Below are 14,966 nucleotides of genomic sequence, written 5' to 3' on the forward strand. Positions count from 1 at the left end.
GCCATTTTCTAGAAATTTCGGACCGAAATTCCAAAGAAATATCAAATTTCGGGAAATTTCGGTTTCGGTCTCCGCCGAAATCTGAAATTTTGATCGAAATTTAAAACCATGCTTGTAGTAGAATTTGAGTCTAGGTGGGGTTCTTTTAATTTATTGTTTATAAATAGGGATTAAGAGCATATCTTCAGAGAGTTGTCAGAGAAGAGTTGAAAAATAAAGCATTGAAAGGAGAGTGTGTACGGTTTGTTTTGGGAATAAATATTTGGGAAAAGTACACTTTGACCCCCGTGGTTTCTGACACATTCAACTTAACCCCTAATGTTTAAAAAGTTACAAGTAGACCCCGTGTGGTTTCAATTTGTGTAAGGTAGACCCCCTTATTTGACGGTTCGTCCACAGATTGTAGGGCTAGGATCATCCTATGGAGTTGATTTTTTGGGCCCACCCTATCTATGTCAGGGCCCATCAAATGAACGCTTTGGATCATCCAAACAATGTGGGCACAATCTGTGATCGACCCGTCAACTGAGGGGGTCTACGTTACACTTGAAACCACAGGGGGTCTACTTGTAACTTTTTAAACATCAGGGGTTAAGTTGAATGTGTCAGAAACGACAGGGGATTTAAGTTTATTTTTCCCTAAATATTATTCAAAAGAGGAGAATTTATTTCCATAGGATGATCCTAACCCTCCGATCTGTAGAAGATTCCACAAATGATTTTTGGAAATCTCCATTTTCATATCAGTTCAGATCGGAGGGTTAGGATCATCCTATGGAAATGATTTTTGGGGCACAACCTATTTATGTTGTGCCCAAACAGATGAATGGTTTGGATCATCGAAAAAAGTGGGCCGTACCTACCTTTTTCATACTTCACGTGTTTTCACGGTCACCCATCATATAAATTCTATCAAAGTGGGCTGTACCTACTTCTCTAGACTTCACGTGTTTTCACGGCCACCCATCATATAAATTCTCTGTTTTAAGTAATTGGCTTAGGATTAATAGACATGTATAGTGACTGCTTTGGTTGATATGTATGCAAAATGTGGTAAAATTGAATGTGCAAGTTGAGTTTTCAATGAGATCAAAGAAAAGGATCTTCTTACTTGGAGTGTTATGATATTGGGTTGGGCGATCCATGGACGTTGTCAAGAACACTTCGATTTTTTGAGGATATGAAATTGTAGATATCCCATTTTGACCGAGCCCTAAAAGTCCCTGATGTCCCGAGTGTGAATGAATGGGTGAAATTTACCAAATAAGACAAATCAAGTAAGTTCATTTATCAAAGTCTGTGTGGGAATATCATTTTGCTATGTTACACAGAGAGGGGGGTGAATCATCCCAAAAGGGGTTGTCCAAGGCCTCAATATATAATTTCCTACATAAATGGGGTGATTTATCAAAGCATGGATGTCCATATCAATTCCAGAGTACAAATGTTTAAATAAGAGAAAAACCAAATGGGGTGTGATTAGTAAATCAAGGGAGTGCCGATATCAGTACATACACTCCCATTTAAAGGAGTAATCGGATAGGGTTTGAAAAAGGGGTTTTCTCCATTTTTGATTAAAAAACAGAGAGAGACAGTAAGGAGTAAGGAGAGAGAGGTGGGGTTTCGGCCATTTTTCCATGGGGTTCATGCCATTTTCTCCGGCCAAACCTTCACTGCCGGCAAGCTTCTCCGACCCCCTCAACACGAGATCTACCATCATCACCACCATCTTCAACCTCCACTCCCCTGCCACCATCAGGCCCAACTTCATCTTCTTCACTATCACCATCTCTATCATCAAACCCATTTCTACCCAAATCAACTACCACCGCCTCCAACACCATCACCATTTCTACCCAAACCCACTTCAAAACCCATATCAAAACCACCTAGATCTAAACCCTATTCCACCCAAACCCACAGCCACCATCCCTTTTTCATCTCAGATTTTGGGGCTTCATTTTCACTAGAAAACAGAGAGAGAGAGAGAGAGAGAGAGAGAGAGAGAGAGAGAGAGAGAGAGAGAGAGAGAGAGAGAGAGAGAGAGAGAGATGTTCTTGCTAGGGTTTATTAGAGGGGAACCAAAGAGGGGAATAAGAGCCCACCACCACCATCATCTTCTCCAGCGGATTTTGCCCGAATCCGGCTACACTACCTCAGCCCTTAACAAATATTCCAACCCCATCTCCATCTAACACCGCCACTACTATCAGACCTGAAAAATTAATTTCATCTCCACTATCCGACCGTTACGGCACTACTCCGATGAGAAACTCCATGGATTCCGGCCTCTTCACGTCCCATCTCTCTGTGATCTTTATCTCCCTCAGATTCATAAGAAAATAGAAGGGGGGAATAGAGGATCTCACAATTTGGGGATTATGTAGAGGTTAGAAGAAGAAGCAAAAAGGGGTAAAGGGAATTTTAGAGAGGGCTTCAGAAAGAAAGAGAAGACGGTTGCATTTTGGGGTTTTAAAGTTTAAGAAGAAGAAGAAGAAGGGGAGATTTTTGGGTCGACTCTCCACCATCCGGCTCGAATTCCATTCAACCCCGCTGTTCACTCATTTCGAGCTCTTCTCGCGACGGTGCGTTGCTAGAAAGTGGCGTAGGTAATCACTATTCCTTGGTCTCTAATTCATTTGCCTAAGATTTCGACTGGAGCTTTCTTTTACCATTACTTCTTGCCTTGCTTCTTGTGTTTTTATCGGATCATTTGTCATCTAATTGCAAAGTTGACGTGGTTGGATCTTACTCTTGTTCATAGTCCTTAAATTTCAGTGATAATCTGTGAACAACCCCCTTCCTCTATTATTTTCTGTAGGCTGGAAACAGGTATGACCATGTTCTGATAAATACCCTGATTGGTTGTTCTTTCATTGTTTGAAGTAATATTTTCTCATTTTTTGGGTAGATGTCTGACAAATGAATGAGGAGTTGTTGTAGCCATTAAAATATGGTAATATCAATATTGAGGGTCTAAGAAGGGTTGCAATTATGAAAATGGGAGTTGAGTTGATGTGGCTATTTGATTAAATGACTTCCATACAGTTTCTTTTATTTGACATCTTTTCAAAGAAAACCAATGTAGGTGAATTAGGCTTCAATCCATCTGGGTCAAGGGAATTTGTTTGATACTCCTGTGCGACGGAATGGGACAACACTCCTTGCCCTTAAATCTCAGGTTGGTCCCTTTTGTTGAGCGTAGTCTCCCATGATCTCGCGAAATTTGATATCCATTTGGTTTCACATATGATTCAATCCTGACCAAAGTTAAAGGTACAGTTACCTTGAGATTAGTGGTTCAGCTACCTTGATTATTTTTGGATCGCAGCATAGGCTCAGATTGCTTATTTCTAGTCCAACCAGCATATTGGTTGCCCATGATAGGTCATATCTTTCTCCTAATCTTTTTGTGAGGAATATTATGGCAATGGACAAGCCTAGTTCTATGCACCTATTAGAGGAAATGGAGTTATGTCAGTGCTGTTTTGCTTTTGCTCAGCTGAAACATGATGGAATTTTGGTAGCAAATCAAGTTAATTAGCAATTATCTTCCAATTTGGGTCGATTTTCGCTACGCGTTTAGCGTTTGGATAAATGTTTGCATCTTAGATGTCCCGGGAAGTAATGTTATTTGATTATCACTTTATGCATGCATCACCTTATCCATTTACTCATTTCATTGAAGTCAGTTGTTAGGTTGAGTGTATTAGGTCCTTTTAAAAAAATAATAATACAGGATATGTTTTGCATGTTAAGGACATTCCAATGTCAGATAATCTTCTAGAGACGGGGATCAAGGTGTATGTTTATTCATTCGGTTTAGAGAGTGGGTGTAGAAAGAGAGCAATACTCATTTTAGATTTCCCAACAGTAGCCTCGCCATGACTTGACGATTAGACATAATCTGCTCATATTCTTCTTAGTGCATTTGTCTCATAATATAATTGGATTATCCCTTAGGAATGTATGAGCCTGGTTAACAAAAGTCCTCTCTTTTGGATTCTAGTTCTGTTTCGAGGTCCTAGAAATTCCTTTTGTTGTCATGATCCTCATTAGAATTCAAGGTGGCCATTAGCGTTTGACTTTGTCATCAGTTTTGGAATCTCCTCAGGTTAAGGCTATGACGAAATGTTTCTTAAGCCAAACCCATTCTCTTTGTGCCTTAGAGCTTTCGCAGGTTAAGGGATTTCTTCCCGTTTTAGGGTCTTTCATAGAGTTTAGGATTATGTCCAACCTTCATAGAGTTTAGAAGTCTGTCCTACATTCATAGAGTTTAGAAGTCTGTCCCAGAGAAGCAGGATTCGTACCTGGAGTTGGGGATTCGCGAATTCCCGAATCGCGAATCCGAACCGTGATTCGATTCGAATCCCCGATTCTGGGGAATCCCGATTCCCAATTTTGGGAACCCCGATTCCCACTTTATAGGAACCCCGATTCCCAGGCGATTCCCAGCGAATCCCCAGCGAATCCCAACTCCCCAGCGACTCTCAGCGATTCCCCGGCGACCCCGACGAATCCCCGTCGACTCTCTTGCAAACCCACGATTCCCGCTTTAGAATTCCGAATCGAATCCCGCCTTGGCAACCTTGGTCTGTCCAACCTTCAGAGTTTAGGAGTCCGTCCTACATTCATAGAGTTTAGGAGTCTGTCCTACCTTCATAGAGTTTAGGAGTCCGCCCTTCCTTTTTTTTTTTTTTTGAATCTTTGCATGTTTCAAGGGATCCCCTTCGAGTTTCACGGTTCCCTTGATCATAGGAACACATTGTCGGGTTTGGCGATGACGGACATCGACTTCTTGAGCCAAAACCCCCCTTTTAAATCAAAAGGGATAAAAATATAAAAAATACAAAACAATAAAAAATAAAAACACATAAAAATCACAAAAACAATAAAAAAAACTTAAAATACATTAAAAACGTTTTTCGAAAAAGCTGTTTTCGAACTACGTTGGCTCAATCCTTTCCACAGGGTACGTAGGCAGCTTGGGTCCTCCCAAGTCCAGTCAAACATTTCAAAAACCTTTCAAAACCTTTTAAAACAAAAACTTTTCAGAAGTCTTGTTTTCAAAATTAATAAAACGGTTTTCGAAAACCTAAAAAAAAAGAAGTTTTCAACCAATTACAAAGAAGAAAAAGTGGTTGTCGACGGCACTATGAGATCAACGCTCTCACGAGACTTGATTTCATTGGACACGGGTTATAGGTAAGGACAATTGCCCTCTCGAGCCTATCAAGCCTAACCCCCTTTTCTTCTGCTCATTTTCATTCTTTGTTGATTTCTTTATCTCATTGATTGCTGGCATGTTTGTTGTTAGCTTGTTTAGTTGTTTATCTTCCTAGCATGATACAGATTATTGCTTTCTTAGTATAATCACCAGCTTAGCGATATTTCTTGCATAGGATTGCATGCATTCTCTAGCTTTTATCGCTTGTTTCTTAGCTATATTTCTTGCGTACTCTCACATGCTTGTATGCTTACTTGCTTCTATTATTTGCTGTTTAGCATTGTTCTTTGTGTAAGTGCATGCTAGTTTGTTTATTTACGTGCTTACTGCTTAACATTATTTATTGCACAGTTGTATGCTTGGTTGAATTTGCCTCGGAGAGGCTACTTCAGCTTGAACCTAAGCACCCCAGCTACATTTTTCTTTCAAACATCTATGCAGGGTCCAAGTGATGGGAAGATGTAGACAGAGTGAGAACAACAATGAAGGATCAACATGTAGGGAAGCCTCAAGCGTGGGGTTTCATTGAAGTTGGAGACCAAAAACATAGGTTTCTTGCGGGCGATCAGTCTCACCCATGTGGTGAAGAAGTCTATAGGAAGTTAGAAGAGCTAAAAGTGCGAGCAAGGGCGGATGGATACATGCCGGACATTGGGTGGGTGCTTCATAATATTGAGGAAGAGGAGAAGGAAGATGCATTGGGAAGTCACTAATCGATAGTGATTGACACCAGTTATGGATGTTTCCCAATTTTCACTCCTTACCTTTCGAAATTCAAACACAAACAAAAGAATAGTTAACTAGATGATGGCTTGGACCACAGAGGATTGAACCACTAGGACTACTGCATCTTCCCCATACATGGCCTCTAGTAAGGGCACCACTAAAGTGTTGGATAGAGTAGACAAGGAGAAGCTTGTTATTGACCAAGAATAACTCCCTGTGCTGCTAAACTTTGCCCACACGGCTAACACGACAATGGTGATAACCTTTGAAATCGCATCCGCGCCGATGAACCGATAGTTCATTTTGAATGACTCGATATTTGCAGTGAGCTCGAAGGTGAGGAGAGGAAGACTGAATAAGTAGACAAGGCGGTTGATCCCCACGCACTGTTCATGGGTGAATATGTGCCACCACCTCACAGACCCATATCCTAGACACAATGCTACATATAAAGGTGCCATGGACTCCACCACCCGCCTTGTAAACATCCGCCCATATTTGGAGGGAGTGAAGGTGAAGAAAAGAGGAGAAGAGAATCATAGGGTGGGCGGATGTTTACAAGGTGGGTGGTGGAGTCCATGGCACCTCTGTATGTAGCCTTGTGTCTAGGATATGGGTCTGTGAGGTGGTGCCACATTCACCCCTGAAGAGTGTGTGGCGATCAACTGCCTTGTCTTCTTATTCACTCGTCCTCTCCTCACATTCGAGCTCACTGCAAAGATCGACCCATTCAAAATGAACTATCTGTTCGTCGGCGCGGATGCCATTTCAAAGATTATCATCATTGTCGTGTTAGTCGTGCGGCAAAGTTTAGTAGCAAATGGAGTTATTCTTGGTCTATAACAAACTTCTCCTTGTCTACTCTATCCAACACTTTGGTAGTTTGGGTGCCCTTACTAAAGGCCATGTATGAGGAAGATGCAATAGCCCTAGTGGTTCAATCCACTATGGTGCAAGCCATCATCTTGTTAACTATTCTTTTGTTTGTGTTTGAATTTCGAAAGGTAAGGAGTGAAAATTGGGAACCATCCATGACTGGTGACACTCGTGCAGTCACTATCGATTCTACGAAAGACATAGAAGGAAATGAGAATGTGATGATTAGAAGTAGACCTTCTTTCTGGTCTATAATGAAGATTTGTGTGGCTAAAGCTCGCTCATAATCCTAACTCTTGCGCCACTATCGTTGGCAACATATGAGCTTTTATCTCACAAAGGTATGAAATAATCTAATGAATATTAGTATAACATATGGAGAAAATTGTAGATTTTTTTAACCTAATTACCATGTAAGTAATTGGTTCTTTTACATGGTATCAAGGGTTAGAGTAATTGGTTTGTTTCACAATTTTATAGTCTGATTAGTTATAGAGCTGCATTAAAAGGGCTTCATTGTGTTGTTTGCAGGATTGTTTATGGTTTTACAAGAGAAGCTAATTGTTTGTGGCGCAAACCTAACTTTGTTCAGTATGGTGTTGCGATTTATCGCTTGACGAGCTACCATGGCGATCGGAGCCATTGCCGTGGGCTTACATGGAACCATATTACGTGTTGCTGTCATTCAGGTGACTCATCTTCAAGCTGAAAATACATTAGTAGCATGCACTTACCCCCTATTAAACAACACATGATACAACTTAGGATCTCTTTAGAGTCACAAAAAATGGTCCTTATTTAAAAAATATTTTTTAAGTTAAATCTTATTTGGGAATTTAAACATCAAGGCCTCTTTGGAAGCCATTAACAATATCATTTATAAAACAATTTTAACTGTATTTGTCAATAATCTTCTTTGTAACTTCAAAACTATGTGAATGTATGATTTTATGCAAATGTTTTTTGAGGAAAACAAAGATGCCCTTGTTCTTGATGTATGTATGCATATCAGGAATTTTCTAGCGTCCCATCGCAGAAGGCATTTTACGGATGGGCTTTTGAATGTGAGAGCAGCCACACTAGCTCACTTTTCAGCAGATTTTGTCTTCATTCATGATGTGGCATCTCTCGCATGCAACAGCCCATCTGTGAAATTCTTTTGCGATGGACGCTAGCAAATCCCTTGTGTGTGTGTCTATATATATATATATATATATAGGGAAATGATATTTCTACACCCTTTTGTATGCCTTTTGCGGTAAATAGAGTTCTCATGAAAAGACAAAAAAGGAGAGTGAAATGCAATCATTATTTTAAGTAAAAAGGCTTGAAATACTTGCTGGAAAAGGGGATACAAATATTTTTTCCATATATATTAATATACTATATACACAAGGAAGATGATATTTCATCCCATTTGGCTTGTATTTTCCTAAAAAATTAATAAATTGTATACTCCATGTTCTTGAAATTGACCTCATTGTCAGGAAATCAGAAATAAAAGGGACTGGAAATGCTGAGAAAGGGGATTGAAAATATCACTTCCCCATATACATAATGTAAATAAGGGATTTGCTAGGGACCATTGCAGAAGGCATTTGTCGGAAGGGCTATTGCATCAGAGAGCAGCCACCTCATGAATAAGGACAAAATCTGTTGAAAAAGTGAGCCTATATGGCAGCTCTCTCATGCAACAGCCGTTCCATGCAATGAGAGAGCTGTAAATCCATGTAAAGGTCCCTAGCAAATCCCTGTAAATACTTATACAATCATTAACACACCCTCTCTCTCTCTCTCATATATATATATATATATATATATATATATATATAGAGGAAACTGTTGGTGCGCTTAAGCGCCCAATCACATGGGTCCCACATTTTCTGTGGTGATCCAAACCATTCATTTGCAAGGTCCTATCGTAGATAGGGGGTGTACCAAAAATCAGCTCCATAGGATCATCCTAACCGCTCCATTTGTGGAGGACAAAACTGGGCAGATTTGTGGATGGGTTAGGATGATTCTCCAAAAATGGATGGGTTAGGATGATTCTATGGAGCTGATTTTTGGTACACCCCCATCTATGTAAGGACCTTGCAAATGAATGGTTTGGATCACCACAGAAAATGTGGGACCCATGTGATTGGGCGCTTAAGCGCACCATAAGGTTGGTGAGCTTAAGCGCACCAACAGTTTCCTCATATATATATATATATATATATATATATATATATAAGGAAATGATATCTGCGCCAAAGTGTATATATAGGGAAATGAAATCTGCGCCAAAGTGTTGTGATAAACATGCGCTCCACTTGTTTGCCGTGTAGGCTTTAAGAGCTTTTTGAGAACCGTAATATCCTTTGACATCCCCCCTTTAAATACTACATGACAGCCAAGTGGAGCGCATGTTTATCAAAACACTTTGGTGCAGATGTCATTTCCCTTTATATATATATATATATATATATGAGAGAGAGAGAGAGAGAGAGAGAGAGAGAGAGAGAGAGAGAGAGTTTTTAGGTGAACTGAAGTATTTGTTTGGTTAAATGCAATGACAGGCAGCATTGCCACAGTCCATTGCCTCCTTGCTCTACGCAAAAGAATACGGATTACATGTGGAGGTGCTTAGCAATGCGTAAGTTTCTTTAGCTTTTGATATTTGGGACATGTGCCTTCTTACACAGTGCATCGAGATTTTGGGATTTGCTTGGGAACCATCACAGAACATGACAGCCAAGTGGAGTGCATGTTTATCAAAACACTTTGGCGCAGATATCATTTCCCTTTATATATATATATATATGAGAGAGAGAGAGAGAGAGAGAGAGAGAGAGTTTTTAGGTGAACTGAAGTATTTGTTTGGTTAAATGCAATGACAGGCAGCATTGCCACAGTCCATTGCTTCCTTCCTCTACGCAAAAGAATACGGATTACATGCGGAGGTGCTTAGCAATGCGTAAGTTTCTTTAGCTTTTGATATTTGGGACATGTGCCTTCTTACACAGTGCATCGAGATTTTGGGATTTGCTTGGGAACCATCACAGAAGGGCATTTCACCGAACTTCTGTTGCATGAGAGAGCAGCCACCTCATGATAAGACAAAATCTGTCGAAAAGTGAGCCTATGTGCTGCTCTCTCATGCAACAGCCGGCCTGCAAAATGCCTTATGCGATGGTCTCTAGCAAATCCCTTTGTTTTAATAATTCCAGAGACTCTTTTGTTTCCTTTTTTTAAGGGCTATTGAGAGCTTTTTGGGAACTGTATAACATTTGAGCTGTTAAAAAAGAAAAGACATCCTGGGTTTGTGCAATTACTAAAACATGGTAGTAGTAGTCTTTCCAACAGGCAATGAAAGGACAATTAGGAAAGTATTTAATTAAGCAAGGGTTTCCATTATCAGAACAAAGAGTGCTGATTTAATATTGGCCGCAAACCTAATAGACCCAAGTAGTTTTCTTTTGCATAAACCCAAATACCAAAGGTTTAACGCAATTCTGTGTTTGTTTGCAGGGTGACATTTGGAACGCTGGTTTCCTTGCCTGTGTTGGTAGGATATACTATGTTGTCATAGGGTTCTCGTGTTAGAAACCTTCCTAAAACAGTTTATTTCAGTATTTTATCAGTTTCTAAATAAAAAGAGTATTGTTGTAATTGCTGGACTTAGGGAATAATTATGCTATTGTAATTGCTTGATTTAGGGAGTTGATTTAGGGAATAATATCAATTGGAGGTTTGGGTTTCCTCGAATTAACCTGTCAACTTCCTCTATTCTCATTCTTTTTATCTATTTTATTTTATGCAATAGAGGCGTGCTCTATCATCTTGACTTTTTGAGGAATGCTAGGGACAAGCGGTTAACCAGCCGCGAAAACACTCCGGCTCATTGGTACAGCTGTAACTTTAAACGAGGAAAGGTAATGCGAAATGATAAATTCACCGAATTTTCCAACTCAACTCTCCCAACAGTTAAAATCTCTCTCTAACCAATGAACACTGTTCTTATCCCTTTTCCTCTTTCCATTCTCTTCTCCAAATTCCTGGCCTTCTTCTTCTCTTACACTAACATTGGAGAGGATGCAATAGATCTCCATTTGTTTATAAGAACCATAACTGAGAATCAAAGATAAATCAGGCGCGGAATGTGCAATCTGTAGAGTGGATTCTCCAAGCCGAAGTTGGGGAAGATGAGAAACTACATGTGCGATCGCATGTATCGAATTTGGATGTCTCCCCCCCCCCCCCCCCCCCCCCCCCCCCACATCTAATTAAGGTTTTCTTGTCTTTTGCTGGTAGTCCATGCTTGACAAGTTTATCAAAAAATTCATTGCCCCTGAATTCTTTCCCAATCTTAGCCATGAAAACTACCCTAGAGTCCATCTCATCCTCAGAATAGAACCCAGATCCAAAAACCGTTCCAGTTCTTCAAATAAAAGATCAAACAAGCTTTTGCTGCCCTATTTCTGCTTTTCTCAACGGCTTCCACACTTATTTCTTTGGATTTTCGTCTATGATATCTTCAACTGTTCGAGTTTTGGTGCTGGGAGGAGAGACGGAAGGTCATGATGAGCAAGGTAGGCCCCACCTATGTTTTTCAAAATGAACCGTACGGCCCATCAAATGGATGGCTTGGATCATCCTATTATGTGGGCCATACAGTTCATTTTGAAAAATATAAGTGGGGCCTACAATTGGGCCTTAATGTTACCTGACGACCTGAACCATAGGATGATCCAGACCATCCATCTGATGGTCCACAATGTAAATAGGCTGCACCCCAAATTATCATTTCCAAAGGATGATCCTAGTCGCCGATCTAAACAGAAACTGCAAATTATGGAAACCTCGAGAGATTGGAGGGTTGCGATCATCATACGTAGAAGAATGGTGGAATCAGATCATTTTTGGTGCATAATTCAGCCTTAACAGACTTTTTCCAACGAGTGCAAATGCTTAAAAGAAAGTCTAGGCTTTTGATCCATGAAGTCAATCAAGTATTGCTTAGGGTCCTCCAAGAAAACCCAAACCGTTGATTTTTGGATTCCCATATCATATACATGGTTCGGGATGGGACCAATAACCCATGGGTGCCTCATAATGTTCTACAAGATCAACGGTCTTGATCTCATGTACATCCGTTTGATCCTAAAAGTGACTTTCAGAGTTGGCCTTCTCCAAATTCCTAATATACGGAGATTCGAGAACAAAATCCCTCTCATTCACAGCAATCTCATGCTATACTGGGGCTATTTGGATGTAAGCTAAATCTTTTTATGGAAAATAAAATTCTCCATTAAAATGATATTCCATGGAAAAAAGAATTCCAAGGTTACACGAAAACATCGAAATCTTTTTAGTTCTGGAAAATTTTTCATGAAAAACAAATTACCCAAAAGGTGGAAACTCCTTTTCCATGTATAATCTAATTTTCTAAGAACTTCTGAACGTGGGACCCAAACAGCCAAGCGAAAATTGAGTGGTCATGAAGAGAGACGATTCGTCGATTCGAGCAAAAAAGGGGACCCACAAGATTGTAATCAATCCCTTCAATTAATCCATGTTGGAGGTGCAAAAATCAACGGTTGGAAGCTCATCGGATGATATGGGGCCAGATTTGAACAAAATAGAAGGTGATTTTTTATTAATATCCTTATGGTTTTTTTTTATTAATATCAAACGTGATGGTGATGTGAGCCAATGAGGGCACCCTTTCATCTCCTTTTTGCAAGGGCGCCCTTCAGTTTAGACTTCCTCTTTTACCTTTACCACTTTCTCTAAAACGTTTAATCTAGAAAGACTGGCGTTTTGTAATAAGTACCTAGAAACTAGAGTAAAAATGTTAAAAATAAGCCCCTGTTTGCATTGCTGGAAAAACATTTATTGAGGAAAACTTTACCTATAAATTAAGGGAACGTTTGGCTACCATGAATTTTTTTTTCCTGGAATATTAACTTACGCAACTGTGAGGCACGATGGGAGAGGAACAGATACTAGAGGGACTGAGTGAGGGATGATGGGAGAAGAATAGATACTAGAGGGACTGAGTGAGGATGGGACAAGAAAAGCCCGAAAAATTTAGCCACTTCTCACCTTCTCGGTCGTGCCCTCTCAAATCTATCACTTTTTCAGGTGTAATCCGGCAATGTTTTATATGGTGCCGGATCGGTGCTAATTCCAATTCCTAATTGGTTGATCCAAACACAAGGTTTTATATGGTGCCCGATCGGTGCTAATTCCAATTCCTAATTGGCTGATCCAAACACAAGGTTTTATATGGTGCCCGATCAGGCATGCTCGTATAAGATGCACCGCCCTTGGTATTTGATACAATGGGCTGCTGTTGGATCAAATATCAAGGGCGGCTTCCCTATACACGAGCATGCCCGATTGGGCACCGTCTAATCTCATCCAAACACGTGGAAATGAAAATACCAACAAATTGCTTATAATTATCACTTTTTATCAATTGAATGAATGACTAAAATATTTTATTTGCAAAAGAACATGCTTATTTTTATTTTTTTTAGAGAAATAACAACCGCACACCCTTATTTAGTAATGATATTCCTTTAATATTTTTCATGTTCTAATTAGTTTTTGAATGCTTGTCTAGTTCTTAAAAAACTATTAACGGCGAACCGAAACTTTGATAAGGTGAAGAGTATAGAAATAGAGTGCAAATTTGCAAACATCTTTACCCTATATCTAAAAAGAGAAAACATAAATTTATTGGGCAGAAAAAAATTAAAAGGAAAAAACCTATTCACTAATTGCCTATTTTGTAATGTAGAAATACATAAAACTTATTTTGTGCAATCCCTTTTGAATTACTCGAACCCACGACCACATGGTTAAAAGCCATGCGGTTTACCAACTGGGCTAGGTTGGCCTTGTAAATTAATAATTGCAAATATATTTTAATTCTATTACTATTTTGGGACTGCGATTGATTGTGGCACAAGCCCAGTTTTGCTTTTCTGTTTTCACTTCCTTTTTGGAGCTTCTTGGAAACTGTAATAATCTTTGACAGCTGTTTAAATAAGTAAGGACAAGATGAATTAGTGCAATTATTAAATCGTGGTAGTCTCTGATATAGTAGCCTATTATAAATAAAAAACAAATTCTCTGAAAATCACCTTAACCAGATGATTCTAAACCTTATCGTGCCAATGTTCTACAAAATGGAGGGTTAGGATCACCCTCTCCAGATGATTTTCAAGTCATGTCTTTGTTATTAAAATTGATGTGCAAATCTGTAATTTAGGATGAGATAATACCTTATACGAAATTAATCTGGTAACTCCAAAAGCAGATTTCAACAGTAACAATTTTCTGCAATAATAAACTGTAAAGGAAGAACAAATCGTTAGATCACTTATCGAGTTGAGGCACGAAGAATCTTCGCTGTCCTTAAGGCAAATCTCGCCCCCACTATGACGAATCAACGGTGCAGATGGGCGTGACGGCGTATGCCTCCAGGATACAACAACTCTCGCTCCAGGGGTGTGCACTCACGCAGCCCGGATGCCTAACAACTTGCTTATATGTGCCAAAAGCCTTGATCAGAAAGGTTGGGGAAAACCAGAAGGAAAACCAGAGAGAAGATAGCAGAAGAAGAATCCGTTCTGTGTGTCTTTCTATCTCTGTAAAACCGTTTTTATAGAAAAATAAGAGACACGTTGGGATGAAACGTCGCACTCTTTTAGTGCGTGAGAGACGTTTCCCAAACGGTCACAAAACCAAGATTTAAGGAATCTCAAACGGTAAAAAGTATTAAATAATGATTAAAGAAAAAGAAAAGAAAATAAAAAGGCTTTGGGCCCACGCGCGCGGCCGGCCGGGCCGGGCGGCGCGCGTGTGTGGTAATACCAAAAGCCCACCGGACCCAAGTGGGTGATCCGTGCGCGTAGGATTCTCATGACCTCTTTCTCATTCACAAGACTAAGAGAGTGAAAGTATATATATGGCCACTCTCACCCTCTCACACTTCCCATCTAGGACTAAAGTTTTCTCATGGCTTTAGTCTTTTTGGAGGGAAGCTCTAACTTTGAGTGAGAAGCCCTAAAGCAAAAAGCAAACCAATGTAAAAGACTAAAAGCACCCCTTTGTAAGATTGAATTACAAAAAGACTTTTGAA

At 39.8% G+C, this 14,966-nt stretch overlaps 1 long non-coding RNA gene and 1 pseudogene across 3 annotated transcripts; both read left to right on the plus strand.

Moving 5' to 3' along the window:
- The first annotated feature begins 1,832 nt into the window (after positions 1-1,832).
- Positions 1,833-10,524, plus strand: LOC143862172 (uncharacterized). 3 transcript variants are annotated; one of them, XR_013240203.1, is made up of 4 exons: positions 1,833-2,609; positions 7,361-7,518; positions 9,712-9,788; positions 10,343-10,524. It is a non-coding gene; the product is annotated as an uncharacterized LOC143862172 (long non-coding RNA). The 3 variants fall into 3 exon arrangements; XR_013240204.1 differs by lacking the exon at positions 9,712-9,788; XR_013240205.1 differs by lacking the exons at positions 9,712-9,788; positions 10,343-10,524 and adding an exon at positions 9,391-9,439.
- On the plus strand, positions 5,710-7,153 carry LOC143860217 (auxin efflux carrier component 5 pseudogene; annotated as a pseudogene).
- Positions 10,525-14,966: the final 4,442 nt, after the last annotated feature.

Source organism: Tasmannia lanceolata, unplaced genomic scaffold (assembly GCF_043159265.1).
Source record: "Tasmannia lanceolata isolate RefF3 unplaced genomic scaffold, GAP_Taslan_0.1 ptg000037l, whole genome shotgun sequence".
Lineage (NCBI taxonomy): Eukaryota > Viridiplantae > Streptophyta > Magnoliopsida > Canellales > Winteraceae > Tasmannia > Tasmannia lanceolata.